The sequence below is a fragment of the Canis aureus genome, chromosome 20 (genome assembly GCF_053574225.1).
Source record: "Canis aureus isolate CA01 chromosome 20, VMU_Caureus_v.1.0, whole genome shotgun sequence".
Classification (NCBI taxonomy): Eukaryota; Metazoa; Chordata; class Mammalia; order Carnivora; family Canidae; genus Canis; species Canis aureus.
This window is the reverse complement of record NC_135630.1, coordinates 59,125,944-59,144,099: the sequence shown is the minus strand read 5'-3', so window position 1 is coordinate 59,144,099 and position 18,156 is coordinate 59,125,944. Positions and strand designations below refer to the sequence as shown.

General features: G+C 42.3%; 1 long non-coding RNA gene and 1 pseudogene across 1 annotated transcript in view; one reads left to right on the top strand and one right to left on the bottom strand.

Annotated features, from left to right (window-relative positions):
- LOC144291855 (uncharacterized) overlaps positions 1–18,156 on the top strand; it is a 112,131-nt gene that overhangs the window by 53,275 nt on the left and 40,700 nt on the right. The gene's annotated exons all lie outside the window — the stretch shown is intronic.
- Positions 765–5,637, bottom strand: LOC144291354 (large ribosomal subunit protein uL10 pseudogene; annotated as a pseudogene).

Here is an 18,156-nt window from a genome sequence, read left to right as displayed (position 1 = left end):
AGGAGTCTTGGTCTAAGCAGATGAGCCTCCGTGGGCCTGATGCCCTTTTAAGCAAACTCTGTTGAGAACTGAGGTGTTTTTGTTTTTGCTTTTTTGGTTTTGCTTTGTTTTGTTTTGTAACTTACAGACCATCCTCTACATTGTTAAGAGAAACTCATACCTTAAATGTAAAGTTGGCTGGTACAAGCCATTTAAAAAAATTCTCTTTGATTTTTGAAGCCAGATTGTATGACAGACTTTTAGTCCTGCATTTTTGTTTATTTGAAATATTTTATTCATTCATTTATTTTAGATGGGGAGGAGGAGAGCACCTGTGTAAACAGGGAGAGGGAGAGAGAGTCCTGAGTAGACTCCACACTGAGCGCGGACCCTGATGTGGGCTTTATTTTTATTTATTTATTTATTTATTTATTTATTTATTTATTTATTTATTTATTTAATTCATGAGAGACACAGAGAGAGAGGCAGAGACACAGGCATAGGGAGAAGTATGCTCCACTTAGGGAGCCCAACGTGGGATTTGATCCCGGGTCTCCAGGGTCACGCCCTGAGCCGAAGGCGGCGCTAAACCGCTGCGCCACCCGGGCTGCCCCACCACCTTCTTAAACCAGTATTCTCACGTGGAAGTAGCAAACAGTCTTCAACCTTTATGTATTCTAGTCAACTGCCTTTTAAATGTTTCTTTTGTCTAAATACACAGTCAGATTTGCATATTATTATCTCAGCTGTTCCAGCTCTATCTCCCAGTCTTCTCTTTTCCCTACTCATGGTCCTGCTGCTGTTTCACTGGGCTCGAGATCCCATTCCTGGCAGTGGAGGGAAGGGAGGGAGTTGCGGTATTTATACAGCATACGGTGTGGCCGCAGAAAGGCTGGTCCACTCCCTCAGTATCGGTTTTGCCCAGATGCCAGTGCCGCCCACCTATTGTTGTCCATAGCTGACTCTCTAGACCGGAGGACATGCAACATTGGCTCTTTTGTGTGTCATGGTGGATGACACATTCTGTGTCCAACTGGTACCTTTTGTAGCATAATGCAGGGGGTCCTGTAGAGGCAGCATTGCTTTCCCTCCCCTCTTTTCAAGTTTTTGCTAATGTGGTCCTCTTCATTTTTTTTTTTTTTTTTTTTTTTTTTTTTTTTTTAAGAGAAGTAAGCCTTTGTTTTCTTGTTTCACAAATAAAGTTGGCTGAGTTGATTGCTTTTCCATGATTAGCCAAAGAGACCAATCCTGCATCATCCTCCAACTCCTACGACTCTTCCTTTGTTTCAGCCTAGGCTGCGACTGCGGCAGCGGCAGGTGCGGCAGTGGGGGCAGCAGCCAAAAAGGCAGATGGGTCAGCCAGGAAGGCCTTGACTCTTTTAGTGAGTGGGAAGGTGTCACCAGCCTCTGCAGACAAAGCCAGACCTGCTCATATCTATTAATGATGGAAAGGGGCACTGTTGGCAATAACCTGCCTGTAGACATACGCTGACAACGTCGTGGATGCCCTCCAGGAGGTGAGAATGCAGTTTCCTCTGTGATGTCAAGCACTTCAGGGTTGTAGGTGCTGCCACTGCCACCCACATGCTGGATGATCGACTCAAAGGAGGAGGGGGGAAATGTTCAGCATGTTCAGCAGTGTGGCTTTGCTGGCTCTCATTTTGTCTGTAGTCTTTATCAGCTGCAATTCACTAAGGATTTCAATGGTGCCCCTAGAGATTTTAGTGGCGGCGTAAAGCCTGGAGAAGGAGGCCTTCTTGGGCCCCGGACCAGTGTTCGGGGCTGGCACAGTGACTTCACACAGGGCTATGATATGACACCAGCTGGCACGTTATTGGCCAGCAGCATGTCCCTGAACTCAGCAAGGTCTTCCTTACTGAGCACAAAGCCCCCATTCCACCAATGCGAGGCTGCAGTCTCTCCAGATGCCCTTGAATGGCCTTGTGCATCATGGTAGTCTTGCCCATCAGCATGACAGCCTTCCCGTGGACGGACATGAATATGCTGCATCTGCTTGAAACCTACAGTGTGTGCCTCTACAGTGAAACATTTTGAATAATCATCCAAAAGTTGGATGATCTTAAGGAAGTGGTGGGACTCCCAGCTTGTCCTGACCCCCGAGCTTCACGGTGGTATGTCAGGGATGGCCACATAGGGTTTAAATACAATGTCACTCTCACAAGGATGCCTGTAGAGACCTCTTCATTCTTTGGGTGGGCCTCCTTTGGGGAAAGCAAGCTCAATCATCTTACTAGATACTTTCAAGTGCCTATTCTAAGTTCACAAAAAACCTAGAAATCCCCCGTCCCTCAGACTTGCTGCTTAGGAAACCAGAGGTGATGTTTACTTGTTCCTTCTCCTCTCTGCTGACCCTTTTCCCAGGCTCGCCCGGCATCGGCATACTTCTAGGTCTGCTACTCACTACAGAAGTGGTCGGCAATCCTCTCCATCCAGAATCACCCTCACACTTCTGGGGAGATGCTCTTAGGCATCCACTCTCCCCTTGGGGTTACAGTAGGGAGTGGGGAGTGGGTGTCCCCAATATGGTTTTTACTTTTTTTCTTTAGTATGATTTTCCAACTAGCTGTGTATTTTGTCCTCTAGAAGAGAAGGAAAGGAACATATAATAAATCTTCATGTCCAGTCCTGACTGTTTTTATTCTTACAAGTAGCTAGATGTGCACTGAATAGTTTGTAATCTGAGTCTGTGTGTGTGTGTGTGGGGGGGTGTTGTTTTGAAAGTAGAGAGTTGTTAAGGGGAGGAGGGAAGCAGAAATCATCACTCTTTGTTTCAAGTTGCTAGAAATGACTCATTAGAGAGAAGAGATGTAGGAGAGGGGAGAGCGTTGCTGGAGTGACTCTTTAAACAGGAAGGGGGATGGTAGCCGGTGCTCCGTTGGTCTGCCTGCCTGGACCTTTTGCCTCTTGCCTTTCAGTTGAAAGTTTCCTGCCTTGTTTACTCTTTCCTGATTGTTGTTTTGGGTGTTCTGAATAATGTAGCCGAGTGCTTCATGAAGGATCAGAGAAGAAATAGGAACTTTTGAGAGGTCCAAGTTTTGGACTTAAGATTTTTTCACAACAGCTTTGATTGTGAGTTTAAAGTAGCGATATTCAACCAGGAGGAAGCAATAACAGCTAACGGATAATCGTGGTTATGTTTATATGTTGATTTGTTTTCCTAAAAAAAAAAAAACGCAAACTTCCCCCATAATGGCAATTGTTAGTGTTGGAGTTGGGAAAGCAGTTGGGGCATGGCCTCAGGGTAAGAATAGAGGACCAGAGGGTCAACCTCAGAACATCACGTTGAAGGATGTCATCACTACTCCCTGAACGTGTAAATCATACAGCAGTCTTTCCTGTCTGGGATGAGCATGTGCATCTGTGCTTTGCTTTCCAAGAATGAAAGTTACGAGGGATGCCTGGGTGACTCGGTGAGCGTCTGCCTTTGGCTCAGGGTGTGACCCCGGGGTCCTGGGATCGAGTCCCCTGCAGGGAGCCTGCTTCTCCCTCTGCCTGTGTCTCTGCCTCTCTCTGTGTGTCTCTCATGAATAAATAAAATCCTTATGAAAAAAGAATGAAAGTTATGCTTGTTTTATAACTGCATAAAGCTTGACCTAGTTGAATATGCAGGTACCTGCTTGAAGATACTGTTCTATAAAAGGGATCCCACTCTGAGCTCAGAAAGAAAGGGGTAGGAAATCTCCTTAGGCTTCAGAGGCAAGAGACAAAGATATCCAAGTGGAATGAAAGCGAATGTAGGCAGGAAGCCCTGGTGGGGTTGGAAGTTAAAGACCATAGGGGAGTGTAGAACAGAGTAGAAGGTAATACCAAAAAGGGGCCAGGTGTCCAGCGGGGAAGGCACACCTGACAGGTCTCACAGGTGGAAACAAAGTGTTAGCTAGAAGCCTCTGGAGACGTTAGAAGTAAAATGGTCAGGATCCAGGCAAGAAGTTCATTGACACTTGTGGGGCGTAGGAAGCAACCAATAACGTGAGCTTAAGGTAGGATTCCAAGCTCAAAATATTCTAAGACAGAGACCAGATTACAGTCTTGGTGTGACGGATAGAAATAGGTTAATGTGGCTAAAGTGAGTAATGTGGTCAAGCTATTCCAACTCTCGGCTCTCTGGAATATTTTACACGCACACGCAGACACAGGGAGGACTGATATAGTAAAGAACAGAATGCCCACAAAATCTCATAGAAGTAGAAGGAAAATATCAGTAATTTCATTCTATTTTTGCTTCTGTATGCTTTCTAAATGGTCTTCAGTGAATGTTATTTTAAAAAATATTAATATAAAAATGAAAAACAAAACAAAACAAAAAAAGAAAAGCAATCGACGCAAATGAATTGCAGGGTACTTGCAGAGAGTTTGAGAATTTGGTATTTTGTTCGGTGACTGGTGATGGATCCTGCCTAGAAGGGGCACAGATGCAAAACTAAATTATTGCAGGACACAATAAATTCTCTTGGAATTGTAAATTTCCATATCCAATCTGTGGGCCTTTTATCTTCTAGTGGAAATTTCTCAACGGACTGATAGAACAGCCACTTTCTTCCAAAACCGTCATTTAGGTTGGGTCTGTCTGGGACAAGATGAAATAAGATTTGGAAATTATTGAACTGAGGTGATTAATTGGAAGGATTCAAACTGAATAAATTAAGATTGGACCCCAGTTCCTGTACTCAGCTGGATACTTTTTATTGGCCGATTGAGCCCATAATGGGATAATGGAATAAGAAGAATGTTGGGCTTTGTTTTTTAGTTCATTTTGCAAATGAGAAAAGCCTTAGGCAAAATTCCTTTTGTTCTTAATGCCAAAATATTTCACCATTAACTCAACATAAAATGTATTAGATAATAATTTCTAAAAAACACTGGACCAATAAACCTTGTAAAAAATTTTTTAAAAAAATCTTGTAAAATTTAAAAATGTTTCCTGTCCCAAATACTTTCATTAACCCCCAATGATAAAAGTAGAGCCAAAGATATTAATAACGAGAAGATAAACAAATCTTTCTCAGAGCTTTTATTCATACCTCAGGAATTGGGTTAGAAGAAAATAAATATTTGGTTACATGAATGAAATCCACTATTCAAGTGTATTACACACACATGTACGTGACTAAGTACAGTCCTCTGGTCCAGTTGCAAAGTCGGTTTGAATAACTCTCATGATTTTGACCTGTTCTTGTTCGTGTGTGTCCCCTGAATTTTGGAAAGGCACAGTAGCATTAGGACGATAATTGGATGGCTTGGCCATAGATTCCTTGGATGTTAGATGACTCACATGCTGTGTCTTTAATTAATGCAAGCCAGTTGTGTTTAGCAGGGGGTAGCAAATGGGCCATTGTCGTGTTTGGTAGAGTCATGCCACCCTTACCCACCATGGGTTGGGTGGATAAAGGTCACAAAGGAGCCCCTAAGGAATATGACGATGCTAAATGGACCCTAAATGTGCCCTTCCCCACATAAGCACCGATTGAGGTTGTAATATGGAATTTATCAGGACTCTGCTAATTACAGATCCTTTCCACTCTTTGCTACAGTAAAATAACGAACCTCGTTTAATACCGTCATTAACATGCTGCGAGCGCAGTGATTGCTCCCATCCACAGAAACCCTCAGCACGACCCCCAGGTGGGCGGCGGACATGCGTGTTTTCTGACTTGGTTATTTGCTTTGTCATGACGGCTTTGGATGGACTTATTCAGGCTGAATGGGATTTACCTGTTAGGAGGACAGGTCTGGGATGATTAGGCCAAAGCAGCTGGCTTTATTCATGTTTTCCCATCTCTTAGTTCCACTTAACAGATACAACTCCTCCTGAGGCCAGCCCAGAGGTGTAAAGTGCCATTTTGTTTCTTGTTGCTACGGCCGTTTATCCTCTCGCATATATTTGCACAGGTTTTCTTGTTCTAGATGGTAGTTGCGAGACTGCCGAAGTCACTCCTCTTTTCTGGATGTGTGTGTGTGGACACTGAGCTCCAGCATGCACAGCCCGCTGCGGCCTGGGCTCCCCCTGGGCTCCATCACTGCTCTGTTGGTTCGGGTGCATTGACTGGGCATGGGCGCTGAGCCTGGCGTAGAACCTGAGGCATTAGAATGGTTTCCCTAAACTTCCCTTCCGGGGTGGGGTGTCCTTTCCTTTTCTTCTTCTGTGCAGGGAGATAAGCTGCTCAGGCCCAGGGTCCGGGCTATGTGGACTCCCATAAAAGCCCTGGGCCCTTTCTGTGTGATGCTTTATTTTTTGTTCTAAGCAACTAAACAAGTTTGTCTTCATGCTTCCCCTGTGTCATCCTGCACCTGTCCATTAGGATCAACCACCAAATTCCCTAACCAGTGAGTGCAGGGTTGGCAGAGATGCCCACGATAGCTCCTTGTGGGATGCGTGAGCTGGCATCAGCTCACCACTGTTTATGGGTATCTCACACTTTGTGTGGTGTTCCCAATTCCAATTAAAAAGGGAGTCAAAATTCAGGGGAGTCAATAGTATAAAGGCGTACCTTGCCTAATGCAGTAGAAATGGCCCAGAAAGTTGCACCTGAATAGAATATTTATTAATCATAAGGGAGGTCATTATATCGGAGAAAACTGTAGTGAAAAGTTTAGTAAAGCAAAGATTTCAAAAAAAAAATACATTTTTTCCAAATAAACCATGCCTCCTGATTTATTTAACTTGTACACATGGAGTTTACCTTTCACATTTTCTTTAAAGTAATATATGTCTATAAAACTAAAAAAAAAAAAACTGTAACAGTTTTATGGGGGGCTGGGGCTGGAGCAGGGATCTCTCATGAGTCTTTCATTTTTTAGGTTGTCTCGTTCCCTTCAGATGGAAAGATGACTCGTTTCTTTGGCAGCTTCTGACAGGTGCCGAGGAGTCACCTGCAAAGACATCGTGTTTTCCGTGGGGGAATCTGCATTTCCGTTTGGTCATGTGCTTCCTCTGTTCATTGAACGGAGGCATAAGGAAGTAGCAGAGCTGGATTTGGGCGCTGGTTCTGCTCTAGATGGCTGCATGATTGGAACAAAGCCGATGGCCTCTCTGAGTCTCCTTTTTTAAATCAATAAAACTAGAAGAGTCTGCTTAATGGTTGCTAAATTTGCATCTAGTGGTGCAGTTTTAAAAAACAAAAATAAATGTGAGTGTCCATCTTTGAAAACATTACCAAATCGTGAATTTCTCTATTTATATTCAAATGCTAACTATGAAGGACACATGTGCATTTATGAAGGCGAATAATGGCATAGAACTGTAGGGAAACTTATATGTTTAATAGAGCTAAGCGATTCACGCCCAGTAGTGGCAAACTGCATTCCTGAGTAATGGTGGAATATATTTTCTCAGGTGATAGCTTAAATTCAGCCCTGTTGGGGCTTAATTAAGGAGTGCTGTCTGTAGTCATGAGCGATTCTGTGGAGTAAAATCACTGGAGAAATAGAAACGCTCCAGAAAGCAATGCCAGTCTTTGGCATTGGAGGAATAATCTGGTTGAGCTAGTTTGGGCTCTTAAATTTGAAGGAGATTCAAGGCTCTGTTGAACGGACCAGGGGTGAGTCCCAGTGGTGTTGGTCTGTTGGAAAGAGCCAGGGAAGTCGATTTTGTGTCTGGGCTGTTGGGCAAGTTCCCGAAACCAATTTTCTGCTGGAAACGGTGTGTATCCTTCTGGCAACAAGCTGCTTGAGCAATGAGCTGTCACATTTTAACGCAGAAACCTTTTGTTTGGCAATGAGATAATTTTAGTTCTTTTTCTATCAGGAATCTATTTAGAAATTCAGCATAAATGCATTTGGAGTATACTGGCTTCTTCATAGGGGAGCTGAGGTCCAGAGCAAATCATAATGTGTGGGTGTGTTCCTCCGTTCTCATCGGCACCTCCTTCCATATGCCAGGTTTAGATACAGGGGAAAAAAGCACCAAGGGCAACCTTGGAAGGTGGTTCCCAAAGCACAGTATGTGCAGAGTGCAAGAAAGCACATCCATTCTTTGCCTTACCAGTGGAGGTCAGAGAGTGATTTAGAAGCTGAATCTGTAAAAATAAATAAATAAATAAATTAAAAAATAAAAAAAAAATAAAAAAGAAGCTGAATCTGTGTGTGTCCATTCCTGAGGTTTTGTTGGCATCTCCTGGCTTTTGCACTAGATAAGCTTTATCAGCCTTCTCAGCTTTAAACCACTAAGATACTAAGTATTATAAGGGATGTGCTTGTATTCAGATTGCTAAGAGTTCTACCAAGACAGACCATCCAATCGTCTTTATTTTTATCTTTGGTTTTTATAGTATATAATACTGCCCATTTGTTCTTACATGCGACTAGTATGGTATTCGAGCACATTTTCTGATATCATTTTGTGATACTCTATTGCTTATGCAAGGAAAAATGGACACGACAAAATTACACTGCTTTTCAGGTGGCTTAGGTGCATGTCTTCTAACATAGAGTCTGCGTACAATATAATCTGAACAGAATCATGGTATCTTCCCTCCTTTCCAAGAAATCCCTGTTCACTTATCTTTATTTATGTACCAATAGAGAGCAAACTGCAGCTTTCCTTTACATTTCCTTTCATTTTCTCTGTTCACCTAACCTTTCAACAACCCTTTTGAATTCAATAGAGCATGTAATTATTGCACCATATAGAAACAGTTGGGGGAAACAAATGGCATAGTGCAAAAAGGTGTAATTTATGGTAGCAAGTCATCCAGAAAAACGTGGAAGGAATGTTCAACTTATTTTAAATATCTTAATACCATTGCCTTTTGTCTTTCAGTTGTGCACGTTAAATTCTTCATGTGACACATGAAAAATTATTAAACACAAGCTTATATAAAAATCCAGCAGAAGTTGCTATAAAAATTAAAATGTTCCAATTTAAATGACAATAGGAAACCAGCAGGGTTTAAGGCATTTATTTTCGTGGTTCAAATATGTGACTGTAACTAGAGTCTAGACATTTTCGTTTGTCAGCAGCTCAAATAACTTCTCATGTTCTTCAATCTTAGAAAGATACAAAGGTGAGATTCTGGCCTCATAGCGCAGCAGCGTGAAGGTAGAGCGTGTGCGTGCGTCAGTGTGGTGGTCGGATGGAAGTACAGCCGACACGTTGATGTTGATTTTATGAGGAAATCTGATGTATAGAGTATGGGACTGTAGCAATGTGAAAATAATGCTCTCACATAGTAATATTACAGCCTACATAGGTGTGTATATATGTGTACACTTTGTAAATCTATAAATAGCATGCTAGCATTTAATTTGGGAGTTAGGACTTTCAAAATCAGAAATATAGTACACAGAGAAGTATTATTTCAAAGTGTTTACTTCATTATTTGGCTTCTGTGAAATCCCAGTGCTCAACTATGGATTTGACCCATGTTTTAGCTCAGGTCCTCTCAACATTGGATTCCATAAAATAATCTGGGGAACTTAAAAAAAAAATCCCAATGCCAAGACCCCATCTCTGGAGATTCTCATTTAATTGGTTGGGAAGTGAGGCTGGGCATTGCTGATTTTTAGCAGCTCCCTTGATGAATCTAATGTGCAGTCAGGGTTGACAGCTACTGCTTCTGGCCTGTGTCGACGAGCAGTCGGTGGGGGTATCTAACATCCCCCACGTGGTGAGCTTGTGTTCCTGGAGGTCTTCCTGCCATGGTGACCGCGGAGACCTAGAGCTGCTGATGTCTGCAGAAGGGTCCCGTCTCTAGGTTCAGGCAGAAAGACCCAGGATGGGCAGTGCAATGGGAAATACCTCAGGAAGGACTGTGTTTTAGGTGATGCATACAAGATTATAAGCTTAGGTGGAGTCAGGCCTTGAACCCAGTCTTCTGTAGTGAGAGGGTCGAATGTGAGTCTCTGGAGTCAGACTGCAGGCCTGGCTATGTTGGCCTCTGCGTTAGCTGGCTGGTGCAGTGGTGATGCATGTGTCATTTATTCGTCAGCCTGGTAAAGACTGGAACTCCTCACTTTTGAGCCGGTTATATTTGGGGAAGAAAAATATGGCACCAGCCACAGTCTTACATGACAGGTCTTAGTTACTTAACCTCTTTTGGCCAAAGTTTTCCTTTAAAAAAAAAATTATTTATTTATTCATGAGAGACACAGAAAGAGAGGTAGAAACACAGTCAGGGGAGAAGCAGGCTCTCCGTGGGGAGCCTGATGAGGGACTCGATCCCAGGACCCCAGGGTCACGCCCTGAGGGAAGATGCTGAACCCCTGAGCCACCCGGGCATCCCTGGGTTTCAGTGTTCTTACGTCTCAGTTAGACGGGTGTCCTGTTGGGCATGAAGATCTGGATTTGCTCTCTGCAGTTGCATGGAGTTGATTTAGGTTTCAGACAGACTGGAGTTTGAATTCTGGCTCCATCTCTGGACTTTGTGCCTCTGTGTATCCTCTATGAACGAGAGTTCTTTGGTCTATTAATGTGATGGTGTAATAGTACCTACCTCAAGAAGTGGTTGTGAGTTGGTGTACGTAGAGTGCTTTGTGCTGTGCCAGGCACACATGGGTGTGTACACGCTGTAGTATCAGGTACTTCATGTCCCTGGGAAGACATGTGTATGTTTCCAAATGTCTGGAGTATTTAAGTATTTACATGCTAACATTCAGAAATGTGCGTGTGTTTAATACAGAGGGAGCGTGTGCATGCACTTGGGAGGAGGCAGAGGGGATCTTAAACCGGCTTCATGTGGGGCTCGATCCGGGGCTCGATCTCACCACCCTGAAATGATGACCTGAACCAAAATCAAGAGTCAGATGCCTAACTGACTGAGCCACCCAGGCACCCTCCCCCTCCTTTTTTTTAGACCTTTGAAAGGATGTAGCGTCCCTGATGAGATTGACGCTCTTGACTCGGTTGGTTAGGCGACGGTCCCTTAGATGGTCAAGAAGTGCCTTGATGAAGACTTGGTGCAGCTGATACAGAAATGCCTCCTCATGCGCAGCCAGGAAGCTGCTGCCTTGTGAAAGCAAAATAAATGTTATCATGTATTAGCTCAGGAGCAAAGGAACATAATTTTTAATGAATGACGCTTCTCTCTTTAAGCTACTTTAAAGTCATTTGTCACCATCTACGCTCAGAAAACAGCGAACATTCTCACAGAACATGCATGCACGTCTTTTGTTGCGGCTCTTCCCACCCCTGCCTTCAGCGGGAACCCACGCTGTGAGCCATACGATGAAGTGTGAGGAATGTTAAGGCCGGGGGAGCGTGAAGGGGTGGGTGGGTGGGTGTGGGAGTCCCTGTGTGTAACTACCTTCTAAAATTAAAGATAAATTGTTTCTTAATTACCTGCTATTTCGGAATTAATGTGCATTCCTCTCTCCCACTACTTTGGATGATCAAGGGCTGATCAGACTCAGTTATTTTAGGGTATTTTTCCTCTGCTCTGTAACACCTGATATTTAGAAACCGAATCCCCTTCTAGCTCTCCTTTATTTTTCCTGTGTTCATATCAGTGCTCCCCAGGACTTCGTTTGAACAATTCAACCTTGTCAGAGGAGAATCATGCTCTCCCCGTATTGTACTTAATTGTGCGCCCTGTTGCTTCTAAGCCGTGTGCTTTATGTACCTTGCGCACTTGTCAGCAGCGGCATTCCTTTTCATAGTCCCACTAGGTAAGAATGACACCTTATAACCTCGCTCTCTCGCCTTTCTCTTCTTTGTTAGGTAAAAACAAAAGGGGTATTTTGATTTATAAGTGGGAGTCTAGCTTGGCTCTCACCTTCAGGATATCCTTGCACAGGGAAGAAGACGAATGTTTTCTGCTCTATGAACAGCCTATAGAGAATTTGCTTCGCATGTTCTTGAACTTCCTACCCCTTGCTTTGGGGTCCCTCCCACGCCATGGAAAGGGAGAGCTGTGGAGAATGTGGATTCTTGGAAATTCTCTGCTGAAGCCAGATGTCTTGCCTCCAGCAGCGGTATATTTGGGGGACATTAGGTTGCTTGCCTTTCGTACAGTTGTGTCAAGGTAATAATTCATGTTGTCTGATCAAACAGTTGGCAGGGCTTGGCTGTCAGGCCAGTCTTTTAGAATTTTGCATTGACAATTTCTGAATGAAATAAAGGCTGCAAATTATATTCAGTCCTGGGAACTTGATCCTGGGGATAAAATTAGAAAATTGGGAATGGTTTGTTAGTTGGATAAGTTTAGTTTTGCAGTCAGCTGATGCTTCATTTTATCTATCATCTATCATCTATCAATCATCTATCATCTATCACCTATCTATCATCTATCATCTATCTCTATCTATCATCCATCTATTTATCTATATCTATCTATCATCTATCTATCTATCTATCTATCTATCTATCTATCTATCATCTATCTATCATCTCTCTATCCATCCATCCATGTATCATCTATGTGTCTGTCTATACCTGTCTTTTTACCATCACTTTTTTGAAGGTGATAACTTTTTATACAATGAAGTGCATCAATGGCAGGTAGAGTTCATTGACATATGTATATATTCAGGTTTAACCACCACCCTAACCAAGTTATGGAACATTTCTGTTATGCCTGATTTTTCCTTATGCCCCTTTCAAGGTGATAAGAACAGCCCATCACAGGCTGTCATTCTTAAATGAAGACACATCATCAAAACTCAGTTGTAACTGTGCGGCTAAGACTGACTTTAACAAAAGCAATACTCACTATAATTAATTTATTGTAAGTAGAAACATGCAGGCACTAAAGGAGTTGCTTCTCTTGACTGGCAGCTCAGAGGAGGAGGGGAGGAAAGGGTGGAAGTGAGTGGATGTTAGGGCGCAGCGTATCTCCTGCAGTTAGCTCAGGATGTTCAGGCCTCGGCTTTTGACAGACCTGCTTTTCTCTGCTTTAGCAGAAGGAAGGACAAGATGCAGCGAAGGACAAGATGATCCAAAAGGAAAAGTGTCACATGTAGTAGAGGTCAGAGAGCCTTGCTGAATTGTTATTCAATAAGTGCAAGATTGGTAATTGTTATTCAACAAATGCAGGTTTGGTGCAGAGACCAAAGGCAGCTGCCAGGGAGGCTAGAGATGTTAAAGGTATGTGTTCAGTAATAGAGAGCATGCGGGCTGTATAGAGTACACTGGCCAAAGGATTAGCTCTTTATTAAATCAAAAAAATTATGCCTGGGCACGGCGAAGGAGGGACTTCATAGTGTTTAACATTGTGGGTGGGAGGGGTGAGACCAAGGCAAGGAGGCTGGTGATCCCAATTAAACAGGGCTTATCTTTGATGAGATAGGTCTGAGTTCTTCACCCGCCACATGTCTGTGGGAGTTTGATACCGTTCAGACAGCTCAATTATAGGATTTGGATGCCTTTAGTGACTCAATCAATCATCTGTAGTAAGGTTCAGGTTGTTTGCGTGCTGCAGTGTGCTGGTGAAGACGGCAGTGAGTTCTTTCACTGTAAGAATGGTGGGATTGCAGCGGGGGAAACACTAAAGCTATTTCGGATTTAAACTGCCTGCATACCATTGGGGCACAAAAAAGAGCTTGGAAGACGGAGTAAGATAGACGTCTCAGTTTTACCCAAATGCCAGCCCTTATTTGTTTTTCTATTTATGCAACATTACTCAAATTGAAGTGACATGCAACTTGGTCCAAAGACATCAAACAAGTAAGACTTCTCTGGAGAGTGGATTCAGAGCAGTTAAAGTGGGGAGGAGAGTGCTGTGGATGCTATGACCGAATTTTGCGTTCAAGTTCAGAATAATTGTCCAAAGCGAGAGGATTCTAGGGAAGCCAGAGCATCGTGCAGAGTCCCCAGCAGTAGTGGCGCATTGGTGTTTTTGCCATCCTGACAAGAAAAGTGCTGGCGGTGTGTTGATGCTATGGGCTCTCTACCGATGCCTGAATTTCCCTTTGAGATTGGATTTCACTAGAAGTCAGTCCGTTGGGTTTTTTTGGTGTTCCTCTGACCGTCCTCAGAAATGGAGTGAGCTGTTCCTTTTATGTGTTCTGAAATACCCTTTATCCTTAACACATGGCAGCTTATTACTTTTTAAATAAGATATAAATGCTTCTTAAGTATGTATGTACTTTTCAAACACATGCTTGAATTACTGTTTGTTGTTTTCTTTTTTAAAAAATTGTGTGTTTGATGGTCATATTCCTCTTATGAATAGGCCTGTTATTTCATTTTTAGTACATGCTAATTCTCCTAAGGCTACAGCCCTCATTTCCCTGGAGACAACTAAAAAAAAAAAAACCAATTTATCAGGATCAGAATATTGTACAACTTGAGAAATTTCAGTTATGATTTTTTTCCCCAACTAAAGTATGTTTCAATTAAGCAAAACAAAACAAAACATGCAGACTTCCTTTCTCTAAATCATGTTTTGAATACAGTCTCTCCTCTCCCCCCAACCTATGGAAAGACTAGTTTTCTTCTCCGTCAATTTTCTCCGTTTTCATATTTTACATGTGGTTGGATAACAAGACTCTAACTTTCCATTTTATAGCTAAAGACCTTGACCTGTTGGTTCTAATAAAGAGTTATGAATCATGCCCTGATAAAATGACCCCACTCCCCCCCCCCAATAAATTCCCTTAGTGGGTGATAAAACAATGGATTAAAGCAGACACATTTGGTCTCTGTTAAAGCTATTTACAGTGATTTCTCTGCGACAAGCATTATATTTTAGGGCAACCAGATGCTCCTCTTTCAGGGTCCATCTTGTTACGCATTCTCTCAGTATCCTGGGGAAATCACTGGGGGCCAGCAAATTATCTTCTCTCTGCTAGTACAGTTATATAACTTAGCTCCATCCAGGAGGAGCTGTGAATATAGAGAGGGAAAAACAAAAACAAAAACAACAACAACAACAAAAACCCAAAACAAAAAAGCAACCACACAATGGGAAAAGCCACCTTGAAAAAAAAGAAAAAAGAAAAAAATCACTTAACGAAATACCATTTATACCGTTTGCTTTCTCTTTGTCGTATGCTTCGCTTCCTGTAGAGGGGGACTTAGGAGGCGGCCGGCAGCTGTCCCAGGACGTTAGTGATGCTCGCTCTCTACGGTGTTGTTCCTGAAAGAGTGCAAACTGCCCGAGCCACCTCATGGCTCAGGGAAACCCGAGTGGGGTGTCCTCAGAGCGTTAGGCTTAATGCTTCTACGGCTACATGGCTCTGAAGAAGACGTTGCTGAAGACCTGCGTATTTATGTACATATTTGGAAGATTTGGACTACTTATTATAGATCATAGTTTTTCAGTTGGCTGGTTGGTGTTGTGTCACCTCTTGAAAGCTTCAGCATCTTCCATCTTTGTCTCTGCCCCAGGTCTTCTGATTTTTTTTTTTTTTTTGACCAATAATAAGAATAATAGCACTAATGATATTGTTAAAACTGTAGTCTGCTTTTCTTCCTAAAGCATCGATGAGTGCTTCCATGTAAGCCTCCGGGAATGTGGAGGAGTTCATCTTTATTCCTGCAGGGGAGTTCCCCGCGAGCTCAGGGAGGCTGTAGATCGGGCCTTCTCCTCCTCAGCCCTGCAGGACTCTGCTGCCTCTGTGCTACAAGCGAATCGCGCAGTGCGGCCAGCTGGAGAAAACAACACCCCTAGAGCAGACTATCAGATTTCATAGAGGCAAGGTACTTTTCTTCTGTTTCAAGAAAATAACTTCCTTTTAGCAGTGAGAGGGCAATGGGTGCTGAGGACTATATGGCAGCTTTCTTCTCACCAGCTCTGAGAAGTCTAGTCTATGGGAGCAGATTTGAAAGAGAAAAACTGTTTGCTTCTTCAGGGAAGAAATCAGTGTGAAAATTGGATGATGCTCTACCCTAAAGCCATTTGGTATCCCTAGCACAATGCTGGCAAGAAGTTGGCGTTCAAATATTTGCTGAACTAAAATTTCTGTGTTAAAAATATTTGTGAACTGGAAAAAGAAAAATAGCATTTAAGATACTAAGTCCCAATAATGGTTGTTGTAGGAATAAGACAACATAATTAATGTCAATGCATGCACTTACATTCGGAATGTTTTTGTATAGTTTGTGGAGATTTCACATTTAATCCTTTTATGATTGGATGAAATTCCCTTGTTTTATATTTTGACCTTTGACTATTTCCATTGTTTACTTTGGAACTGGCTCTCAGGATCTAAGTTTCCTATATGTAAACATGCCATTTAAAAATTATTTTAGAAGCCTTGATATTATCTTTCAGAATTCAATTTTCTGAACTGAAGTCTGCTTTTGGCAAAAAAGAAAGAATAGGATTGTCTATGTACAGTTGAGGCATAATTCAGACAAGGTTGTTATATCAATCAAATTAAATTTAGAGAAATAGAGACCAGTCCAAACCTCTAACATGATAGAAAAATAACTCCCGAGTTTGGTGAGATCTGACACGCCGAAAATTAAATTCAGTTTGATTCAATTTTATTTAATTCAACTAATGAAACATTGCTTTAAACTTTGCACCAGACATTGTGCTAAGTGATAGTGGTTTAAGTACAATTTGTACCCTTCAGTAGCTCACAGACTGGTGGGAGGATAAGTGTTTCCACTAGAATCTGTCCTCTATGAGAGCAGAATTTCGTTCTACTCATCTGTGCATCCCTAGTGTCTAGAATAACTTTGGCACATAGTTGGTATCAGTCTGCTCAGGCTGCTATAAAAAAATAGCACAAACTGGGTCACTTCAACAACAGAAATTGATTCTCACAGTTCTGGAGGCTGGAAAGTCCAAGATCAAGATGCCAGCAGATTCAGTGTCTGGTGAAGGCTCACTTCCTGGTTTGAAGGCAGCTGCCTTCTCTCTGTGTACTCACATGGTCTTTCCTTGGTGTGTGCTCTTGAAGAGAGAAAGCGAGCTCTTATGGGGGCTCCACCCTCATGACATCATTTCAACCCAATCACCTTCCAAAGGCCCCACCTCCAAATACCAAGTTAGGACTTCAGTGTATGAATTTTGAGGGGATGCAGTCAATCCCTAACAGTAGGAGCTTGATTAATAACTTTTGAATATAAAAGAATGGATGGATGGTTATGTTGAAGGAAGATTCTGATTATTGTGTGCTTGTATGAGAAATGGTCAGTAGTAGGAGAATTGGGTGCACTTCTTTCCGATCCTCATCGTCATCTATAGAAGGTCACGAACGGTGCCATACTTTTCAAATTCTAGATTACAACCCGGCATATTTGTGTTGATTCTGATATAAACTTCATATCATCTAGTGTTGTCTCGGGCCATCTTCCTGTATGGGATAAAGCATAAATTAGTGATTTCTTTAAGATGGGTAAGTGTCTGGGAATTCTTTTGCAAACACTGAATTCCCAGTTCTTTGTCTCAGGAAAAGGAAGACGAGTCCACCTTATGGAAGCTAGTTTATAGCAAAAATGGTCTAGAAAGTCTGGATCAATAGTAACCTGACAGGCTGCAAAAACCAAGCTTCTCCCAAAACCTTAAAAATCAAATAAGAGGTGGTTAATCAAGAAAATAAGTTAAAGAGTCATAAAAAAAGAAGCATGACAACTTACACAGTTTATTTAAATGTACTTTAAAACCTGCGTACAAAGGGGCCCCGGGGTGGCTCAGCTAGTTAAGTGTCTGCCTTCAGCTCAGGTCATGATCTTGGGGTCCTGGTATTGAGCCCCAAGGCAGGTTCCCTGCCCAGCAGGGGGTCTGCTTCTCCCTCTGCACCCTCCCCCCGCACGCGCTCTCTCTCTGTCTCTCAAATAAATAAATAAAGTTGCAAGAAACCATGCATACACATATTCATTCTTCAATATTTTGATAGGGGAGTTGGAGCATTCTCTAAGTACTGTTCTGACTGAGATAAATAACCATTTTTCTTTCTTAAATAAACCGTGTCTGTAATGCATCTTCCATGATTTCCTGTGTCTTTAGATTGAGAACTTAAATATAATTGGAAGGCATTCTGAGAACAGAATCTTTCTATACTTCTATGATTTTCTGCAGTTTTGCTTATAAAGCTCCCAATTCCTCACCAATATACTTCTATTAAATCCTTTCAAAACAAATTCATTTTATATTAGTGTTTCACTGGTGTCTCTCAATATTTTATTAAATTATGGAATTGCAGTAACAAGTACAATTGTCACAAACTAGTTTCAGAACAAACTCAACTGATTGCTGATAAAATTACAACTCCATGGGTGGTAGCAGAAATGCATCCTGCCAAGCAGTCAGTTAGCTGCTAGTGGGAAAA